Consider the following 10173-nt stretch of genomic DNA (forward strand, 5'->3'; position numbering starts at 1 on the left):
GCCCCCTCCTCAGCCCCCCTCCTTGCCAAAGCCAGCAGCCCAGTTTGGGCAGAGGCTGGCACACCTCTCCCTGCTCATCCATGTGGATTACCGAGCTGTTAGCAAGACCATCTGGCTCTCATCTACATGGGTGGGCACCCCCTCTCACCTTTCCCTCCCCACTCGCTGGAGACCCGTGCCCAGCATTGCACATAGACAGCTACCAGTACAGGGAAGGGAAGGGAAGGGAAGAAGAAGAGCTGCGGTTTCTTGTTGGGGACGAACTGTAGTTTGGTGGCTAAAACACACTTTCTGCATCCAGAAGGGTCCCAAATTCAATCTCTAAGCAGAGCTTTGGAGATCCATTGCCAGTTTGTGAAACCCTGGAGACAATGGTGGCAGGGACACATTGGTGTCCTGGTTTTGGAAGAACTTTATCTCTCCCTGCCCTGTGGGTGGGTGAATGGTCCCACCCATCTCTCAAAGTTGGCCCCCAGGGGCTTGAGAAGAGAATAAGCAAACAGGACAGGCCTCCCTGAACATCAGATGATGAGTGGCAGCACTGGGCGTGTTCAGTCCTGCTTCCTGCAGGGTTTGGCCAAGTCCCATGGGGAACTCTCTCATGGATGCCAAGCAGGAAGGATTGAACTCATCACCCACCAGCTGAGCTTCAGGCAGCTCAGTCCCGCTCTTCACAGGGCACAGCGGATGTCAGGTGTGGGGCAGGTGGGCCCGGTTTGGGCAGAACAACCTGGCTGGCCCAAATTGGTCCACACATGGAGGTTCCCTGGTGGTGTAGGCATTGCTGAGCCAGACAATATAAAGTGTGCAGAGTTGGAACAGTTCTCCAGGGTCTCAGGATTGCAAGATACTTTTAAGAAATTAGAGGTCATGCTTTTTCATACACCACCCCATTCATTTACAACAGACTTTTACAGCAAGGTTGAAGATTCCAATAGCTAGGAAAAGTTTTAGATATCTGGGGGTGAAAATTACCCAAAATTTGAACAAACAAGTTATATCAGTTTGATTATAGTACATAATAGAAGACTAACATGTTATCTTAAAAGATTTCAAAATAAAACATTACAAAGGAGGTCAACTACAGAATACATATTTAACATAGTAGGGCTGGTGAGTGCGGGCCCAGCCCCCTAGGCCAAGTGGAAAGGGCCTTGCAGGGAGCGGCCTCCATGCCCCACAGCTGGGCGATGTTCCTCCAGCCTCATGAGGAGCCTCTTCAGTGGGGCTTGTGAGTCTGGGCCCAGCCCCCTAGGCCAAGTGGAAAGGGCCTTGCAGGGAGCGGCCTCCATGTCTCACAGCCAGGCGATGTTCCTCCAGTCTCATGAGGAGCCTCTTCAGTGGGGCTGGTGAGTGTGGGCCCTGCCCCCTAGGCCAGGTGGAAAGGGCCTTGCAGGAAGCGGCCTCCATGCCCCACAGTCAGGTGATGTTCCTCATTTATGCACGTTTATTTACAATTTACATCCAGCGGTTCCAGGCCTGCCGCCATTAGCTATGATTTGGTCAGTCTGAGTCCCCACCCCTGTCACAACACAATGGGCACCAAAGTCCTTCCTCTTTTACACTTCCATTGTATTTTAACCCTTTCAGCTCTTCTGATTAGGGGAGAAGGTGGGTGGAAATCACCCCCACTCTCAAACGAAGAGTCCTCTGAACACCAAAGAAGTGTGCATGTACACAAGAGCTCATACCAATAACAAACTTAGTTGGTCTCTAAGATGCTACTGGAAGGATTTTTTTTTATTTTCTCTGAACGCTACTTCTCTACTGGTTGCATAGCAACCCCCTCAATGTCGTCTATCTCTTCTCCTCCCCCTGCTTGTGAACTGTCTTGAGTGCTGCTCTTTCTGAGCTAACCCCCCCCCCCCTGCACTCTTTCGTCTCCAGGGTCAGACTTTCATTTCAGCCATGTCCCTGACACTAAGTCATGACAAGACTTGGTAATCTCAGTCTAAGAGTCATGATGTCAACTTCATGGTCATTTTTGTTTTCTCCAGTTATGGCGTCTTTCCCTTTCCTGCTTTAGTTGCACAGGTGATTCCAACAAATCAGGAACCACAACATATTTTAAACTGGCATGGCATTTCTCATAGTTATCTGTTTCTTCAGGTAAGGATTTCTGACATCTTTGCTTTTTTCTCCCCACTCCTTTACTGGCTTTGTTTGGCCAATAAATTATACCTTCAGCTTCTACTGTATTCTGCCTGACCTTCCTCTGTGTAGCTGGCCTAAGCACTCCACTGTTCCTTTTCTGCTTTGCCTTCTGAAACAGGGCTGTCAGTTGCTAAATGCTTTTTGTACTCAGTTTACAGTTTACTTGCTTTTAACTGATTCCATCCATCAAGTTAATATTGCAAGATTTCAATCCACCTGATTATTCTGAGGATATTTAGAGTTTCTCTCAGTTTTGTGCTATGGAAATTCCTCCCAGTGGGTTCACAGCCTATTCATATATATTTGTCAAATAACTGTCTTGTTTTGGTTTTGGTTTTTTGTTTACTAAAAATTGATTACTTAACAAATCTGCCAGAAGCTGGTCAAAATATTGGGTCAGATCCTGGAGAAATAAAGTGTCCCCACAAGGGTTGGATGGCACAAACTTACTACTCTGTCTCAGATTGGTCAGTGCCTGCATGGAATTATTCCAGGCTCCCATTATAAGGCATGCTGAATTTTCTTAAAGTAGAATGGAATGTACATGTAATAACAGAGTGCAAATATTCTCTGAAAATTAAGCTATGCAAATATTCTTATTTCCCAATCCTGTTCAGTGCCATTATTTCTCTTAACTACTACCCTACCTCCCCATAGCAATTACTGAATCATCCTGTCTGAATTGATCACATGAGATAGGCGATCTTACCCAACCAGGCATTCTTATGTATTAATTTAAATATCTATGCTTTCCACTTTATTTCTAAAGCATCCATACCCTATACAGATTTCCTCAACCTGGTGCTCTCCAGGTGTTTTGGATAACAACTCCTGTCATCCGTGATAGAATATACCATGTGCTTGATGGGAGTGATAGTGTCACCAAACCATGGTAACTTGGCTCTTTTGAAATCCGGAGAGACAAGTGATATCCCATATGCTATAGGACTTTCAATAAGACACGTCGGAGACCAGATCTGGGTTTACACACCTTTCATGTAACATTTATTTCATATAGTCAAGTATACATTAATACATTGGTACAGTACCAAGAGGTTCAAACACTCAAGCATTCACACAAATACTCACACAAGGCCCTTCACGTGGGTTGATCAAGCCTCACATAAGAGCTGTGGGTGTCTGGTTGTAGTGCTGGTCCCGGTGACACTGAGGGTAAGCAGACTGCCCTTTTTATAGTCTTCCCCCTTGGCATCTATGGGCTGACTGAGTTTCCACCACTCTCCTGTTCTCCTTCTGGACCACTACATCACCTTTGCTGTTGTACCTCAGAAATACATACGTCTTTCAGGCCTTTATCATCTGTCCGTGGCCCACCGCCAGTTCCTCCTTGTCTTTGTTCTTTTCAGAGGATATTTATTACTATTGTTCATCGCCAGTGCCATCCTGTTTTTATCAGGGGATTTTTGCATCAGGGTTTTTTTTTGCTTTCATTAAGTAAAACCAATGTTCTTTTGGACACAGTTATATATTTTTCCTTGATATAACCAGTTTCTCGCTTTGCCTGCCAGTGTATCATGCTTTGCGAATTCGCCATCTTCCTTGGGCCCAACATTCATACATGACAATAGTTCAAAACATCTGGAAGCCAATGGTAAAGAAGGCTATGCCATGCTGTGTAACCAATCAGGTTTTATAATGCAATGATGTAATCAAAGCCAAACAAATGATGATGAGATGTCAATGTTATATATGTGGGATTTGCAGCCAAAATCACAAATTCACATTTTGCTAGACAAGCACAGGGCTAGTTCTTGAACTTCCAAGAGGGGACCCGTTGCATGTGCTCACCTCCTTTGCCTCCTCTGCTCACCCTTGCCCTCACGGCTCACCCTCCCCACCTGCTGCAGTGCTTTCCCACCTGCCATGAAAAATCGGGGTGCCCTGGGATAAAGGCAGAGCCCAGGTTGCCTTTAAAAAGTGAGGCTGTCCCTCTTAAAACCTGCTTGGCAGGTGTGTGTTAAATTGATGGTAAATTGATGCTGGATTATTGTAATGTGTGCTGTATGGGACTGTCCTTACGTTTTGTTCAAAAGTTCCAGCTTGTGCAGAATGTAGCAGCTGGACGGATGATGGGAGCACATGACTAACAACATGTGGCCTAATAATAATAATAATAATAATAATAATAATAATAATAATAATTTATTATTTATACCCCACCCATCTGGCTGGGTTTCCCCAGCCACTCTGGGCGGCTTTCAACAAAATATTAAAATACAATAGTCTATTAAACATTAAAAGCTTCCCTAAACAGGGCTGCCTTCAGATGTCTTCTAAAAGTCTGGTAGTTGTTTTTCTCTTTGACATCTGGTGGGAGGGCGTTCCACAGGGCGGGTGCCACTACTGAGAAGGACCTCTGTCTGGTTCCCTGTAACTTGGCGTCTCACAGTGAGGGAACCGCCAGAAGGCCCTCGGCACTGGACCTCAGTGTCCAGGCAGAACGATGGAGCTGGAGACGCTCCTTAAAACACATGCACTGTATTTCTGTCTACTATTGAGCCAGGTTTAGTGTCCTTTCATTAATTTCCAAAGCCCTAAGCAACTTAGGTCCAGGGTACCTTAGGGACTGCCTTATAACCCGGCTTGATCATTAAGGTCATCTGAAGGACTGCCGCTGGTTGCCTCCAAGTTAGCGAGGCTCATTTGACAATTAACAAGCCTTTATTGTCATCAGCTCAAGCCTGTGGAATGCTCTGTCACTAGAGATTCAGCAAGTGTCTTCTGTTTTAACCTTTAAACACCTGCTGAAAACTTTCGTGGACCACCAAGTTTAGGCAAGCAATTGAGAAAATATATTTCTATAACAGTTAGTTAATGGTCTCTGGTTTTAATTTTTAAATGCATTTTTAATATAGATATTGTAGAACACTTTGGTATTCATTATGATATAGCCATATTTGTCTTTGGTCCCAAAGACTTATTTGTCTTTGGTCCCAAACAAAAGGTGCTTCCCCCTGCTGGAATGTATTATTAAGAAGAGAAGCTCTAATATAGGTGTTAGGGCCAGAGTCAGACACAGATCAGCACTAAAGAAATAAGTCACTGATGCCAGTGAAATCAAGGTTTCTAGTGGTTGTGGCTTTTCAGGGGGCATCTAATTATTATTATTATTATTATTATTATTATTATTATTATTATTATTATTATTTATACCCCGCCCTCCCCAGCCAAGGCCAGGCTCAGGGCGGCTAACAAGCAATAATAAAAACAAGTTGAATGATTACAACTTAAAAACAAAATTAAAATACAACATTAAAATATTGAAACATTAAAATATTAAAATGTAGCCTCATCGCAGGAAGAGAAGGAAAAGAAAAAAGAAAGAGAGGAGGGAATCAAATTGGCTCCAAGCCAAAGGCCAGGCGGAACAACTCTGTCTTACAGGCCCTGCGGAAAGAAGTCAGATCCAGATCAGATCTGGCTGATCACAATGGGAAAATAAGATACTGGACCAGATGGACCTTTGGTTTGACCCAGAGGTGGTTTTTCTTACAATGTTCTCTCTCTCTCTCTCTCTCTCTCTCTCTCTCTCTTTCTGTGTGTGTGGTGTGTAGATGCACACATACATGCACACAGGACAAAGTTCCTCAGTCTTCCTAATCTTTTTCTCCCATATCCTTGTGATGCACCCATTCACTCACAATGCTCTGGCACCAGGCTACTTTTTCACAGTTATAAACACAAGCCTTTCTATTAATTTCAGATGATGCATTTTCTATGCCTAGCTATGAATAAACCAGATCAATGCCAGTAACATGCTTTATTGGTCCTCCCATGAAATGAATTTGTAGAGAGACAGGCCACGAGATGGAGTCGACATGCAGATGAGATTGGTAAGTGAGAGTGTATTGATTATTTTCACCCCAGGCCAGGCAGTAATTCCAACTGGTGCCAGTATTTCCTCTTGCTTTGGTTCATTATTTATGCGATAAAAACACTATCCCAATGATAACAACACGTTTCATTTCCAACCCCAAGCATAAAGCATCAACACTTAAGATTGTGAGAGGTGAGCAGGAGGGTGGGGGAAAGTGGGGTGGCAGAGATTTTTTTAAAAAAACAAGAAAACAAGTGCTAGAGAAGCTGAAAACTGCTGAGCCTGGTCTTGTGGCTTTTTATGCCCTCCAAAAGGAAGATTGAGAGCAGGTGTTAGATTACCAGGCTCTTTATTAATAACTCAAGGCTTCTAAAAGAGGTGGATTGATGGCACACTCAGCGCTTAGCCAGGGAATAAAACCCTAGGTTCAGCATGCGACTCAAATCCAACTCAAACACTTTGCTCCATCAACTGCCTGCCTCTCCTCAACAAAAAGAAGCCCCCTTGAGGAAAAAAAGGGATCCAGCAAATAAAATTGGACTCTTCTTCCACATGAGCATTCATAATAAATAAATAAATGAATAAATAAATAAATAAATAAATGTCAAGGCTTTGCTTAAAAGCCAGAGAGATTTCCTTTGTCAGACTGCAGGAACACTTGGGAAACGAGTGTTCTCTGGTGTCACCCACCATCAGCTTGCTTTGCAAGAAAGTCCAAACTTTCTGGCTCCTTTGATGAAATAACTGAAGGTTGTTTTAGAACAGAGATAGCCAACATTGTGCCTTCCAGATGTTGTTGATCTCCAGCCCTCATCAGCCCCAGACAGCATAGCCCAAGGTCAGGGAAGATGGGGGTTGGAATTCAATAAAATCTGGAGGTCACAATGTTGAAATGCCTAGTGCTTGGTTTAGACCAGGGATAGCCAACATGAAGCCCTTCAGATAGTGTTGAACTGTAACTCCCATCATCATTGCTGACTGTTGGCCATGCTGGCCTAGGCTGATGGAGTTTGGAGGGCACCATGTTTCTATCCCTGGTTTAAGACAAGCTTCAGGCATTTCATCAAAGGAGAAATCTTGTGAAAAGATTTTCTCTTTTCCACAACCCAAGTGCAATGGGGAAACTTGAGGGGGGCAGCATTAAAGCAAAAGCCTGTAACAAAATACATACTTCACATCACCTTTATGAGAAAAAAAACTGAGATGCATATCCTTCTTAAATCTCTTAACCAGCTGCCAACACCACTTCTCTTTCTGATCCCTTTTTCCCTAGCTGTGGAAATTAATCTGAAGCAGTGGCGGACTTTGAACCCTCAAATTTGAGTGGCACCCTGTGCAATGCTAAAATTCAGCGACCCTCACCCCCACCTCTTGCATTCTGTTGTACATCATTGCTGCAGCATCTCCTGTAGTGCTGGTGCAAATATTTAAGACCAAACCAGTTGCTCTACCCTGAAACCACCTCTGTCTGAAAGTAGGGTAGTCCTCTTAGCACTCCTTCGGTCTGTTCAGGTCAGAGCCCAATCTGTATCTTCCTCTGAACTCCTCTTATAAGCTCAAAGCAAGTTAGGTAAGTAGGTGGGACAGACCCTGAGATACCATAATACTTAGTTAGATAAAGACTTCTAAAGTCGAGCCTATATTAAAGGGATTGTAATAAAGCAAGTAAGAGATATAGGTGGTAACAGTAAAAACAAAACAAAAAAGCAGTGGTTATAAAGTAGCCCTTACACTTGATTTGGTCCTAAGCTTAGCTTCAGTAAGTTTTATACAATAGCAATAGCATGGGTTCCATCATGGAAGGGAACAAGGAAGTTTCTCTAAGATTGTTCAAACTGTCCATGTTTATGTTGTTTTCCAAGCTGGGGGTGATGAGTCAACCTCAGTCAGATGAAGCTCTGGGATTCTTAGGTTCCACATGTGCACATGGATGGCAATATTTAGCACACATGTTTGTTTGTTTGTTTATTACATTTGTGTATCATCATATACCTGCAGATCTCAGGGCTCTTCACATCATCATTGTCATCATTTATTTATATGCCACTCATCTGACTTGGTTACCCCAGCCACTTGGGGCGGCTTCCAACAAATTAAAGCACAGTAAGACATCAAACATTAAAAACTTCCCTATACAGGGCTGCCTTCAGATGTCTTCTAAAAGTCAGATAGTTGTTTATTTCCTTGACATCTGATCAGAGGGCGTTCCACAGAACTGGTATGGCTACCGAGAAGGCCCTCTGCTTGGTTCCCTGTAACCAGTAGATCTCAGTGTCCAGGCTAAATGATAGTGGTGGAGATACTCCTTCAGGTATGCAGAGCCAAAGCCACTAGGTAGGGTTTGCCATATGTCCATTTCCCCCCAAACACGTCCTCTTTTGGGGGAATAAAATTTGTGTCTGGGTGGATTTTTAAAATCTGGCAAATATCTAGGCTTTCTATTCTTGCAGAGCACATGGACCTCAAGCGAGCTTTCGCCATATGTGTAATCACAGAGATTTCCTGACCTGGCTGTGTATAGTTACTTTTGCAACGTTGCCAGTTGCCGGTGCATGCATCTGGAGCTGGTTCAGGCTCCCTGCCTCCTCCACTGACCAACCCAGAAAAGGGAAGCAGTAAGCATTGTGAGATTTGGGCCGTCTCACATTGGGATGGGTGTGTGTGTGAAATTTAAATTAGAAACCTGACAGAGTTTCCTGTTGCTTCCACAGCAGCCAGAACTGGGAATGTTTGCAAGAAGACACAGGTGAGCAGCAGTTAAAAGAGGACAAGGGGAGTTTATTTTTTCTCTCACTCTCTTTCCGTTTGCCTTCCCTGTTTCTATGTTTGCTGAGAAAAATGCTAGGTGTGGGAGTTATAGCAAGTGAAGGGACTGTGTGTGAAGAGGAAGGATTTGCTGGGGTGAGTGCAAATGTTCATTCATTCCGAGAAATTGATAGAAGATTCAAGAAGCAGCAAAGTGCTGATTGCTTTGTCTATCCAAGGACATTTTCTATGGAAACTGTTTTCTTGACATGCACAGTTTCTGCAGAACACAGTGATCTTTTTCTCAGTCTGTTTTATCTCTCCAAGCTGACAACACGGAGAGAAAGAGATTTTGCACCTTGGAACTTTAAGTGTACCTTCACCAGTGGCTGCGGTGAAAGCCTGTGTATATAGCTGAAACCATTTACGTGTTTATGACCAGCAAGTAAAGCAATTACTTGTTGAACTTTATTGTCTCTATTGTTTGTTTTACTCCATGGGCTAGAGCTCCTATGCACTTCAGAATAACGTGTGCCACTCTGCTGATTTATGGCCCCTAGCACTTGCAGTGAAAGTGTGCCAGACCCCTTTTTATGGTTCGAAGGTCATAAATCCTTAACAGGAATCTCCCACCACCCCCACTTGTTCTTGCTCTGACTTTATCTAGTAAACTTTTCTGCTGTGCCCTTTTTTTTGCAATTGCCCCACTCTTGAGTAATGCTACTGAGGAGACAAGCTCTTTTCAGCAAGCATGATTAGCTCTAGCTTTCTTCTCATCCTTGGAGCTGGTGAGGGCTTGTGATTTGGAGGCTTCTAGAGCACATTTGCAGACATGAGCCCTGCCTATCTCAGTGTTGGACCCACAGTGCCAAAACAAGCCTTCCTGACCTCCATCTTGAAGCTGGAGACAGGAAGGAACCATCTCTGCAATCACATTGGGCATCCATATATTTTTTCCCATCATAACTGAGAATAACTCCCAGCCTTCTCTCAACCTCCAAGCTGAAAAAGGGGGCCGTAGCTATGTATAATTTAATTAAATTATTTTTAATTTTGTTTTTAATGCTATAACCCCCACCCAAAGAAACAGAGCATGGAATGCTACTTGAGAACATTTGTTTCAGAGGCTAAGCCCATGAATAGGAATAAGGTCTTGGATGAGGGTCAGGCTCCTGGCAACCACTGATACCTGGTTGGCTGGGAAAGCTGCCCAGAATTTGTGGACCACTAAGTGTTATTTCTTAACTCTTGAATTTGTGTTTGCTAGCAGATTCTAAGGTGGTTCTTTGTGCTATCTTAAAGGAAATATGCACTATATCACAGCTTCTATAGCCTACATATGGTAAAGGTATTTAAAATAAGAGTCGTCATAGTGATCTGTAGTTAAAAGTAGAGGTTGGTAAATGTGTCCTTTTTTTGCTCATCAAAATTGGCAA

The 10173-nt window shown here is 43.6% G+C and overlaps 1 long non-coding RNA gene across 4 annotated transcripts; it reads left to right on the forward strand.

Moving 5' to 3' along the window:
- Positions 1–239: 239 nt before the first annotated feature.
- LOC307207949 lies at positions 240–9208 on the forward strand. 4 transcript variants are annotated; one of them, XR_013834876.1, is made up of 3 exons: positions 240–694; positions 5879–6008; positions 7266–9208. It is a non-coding gene; the product is annotated as an uncharacterized lncRNA (long non-coding RNA). The 4 variants fall into 4 exon arrangements; XR_013834877.1 differs by lacking the exon at positions 240–694 and adding an exon at positions 765–1349; XR_013834878.1 differs by lacking the exon at positions 240–694 and adding an exon at positions 765–1231.
- Positions 9209–10173: the final 965 nt, after the last annotated feature.

Source organism: Podarcis cretensis, assembly GCF_951804945.1.
Source record: "Podarcis cretensis genome assembly, chromosome: Z".
NCBI lineage: Eukaryota > Metazoa > Chordata > Lepidosauria > Squamata > Lacertidae > Podarcis > Podarcis cretensis.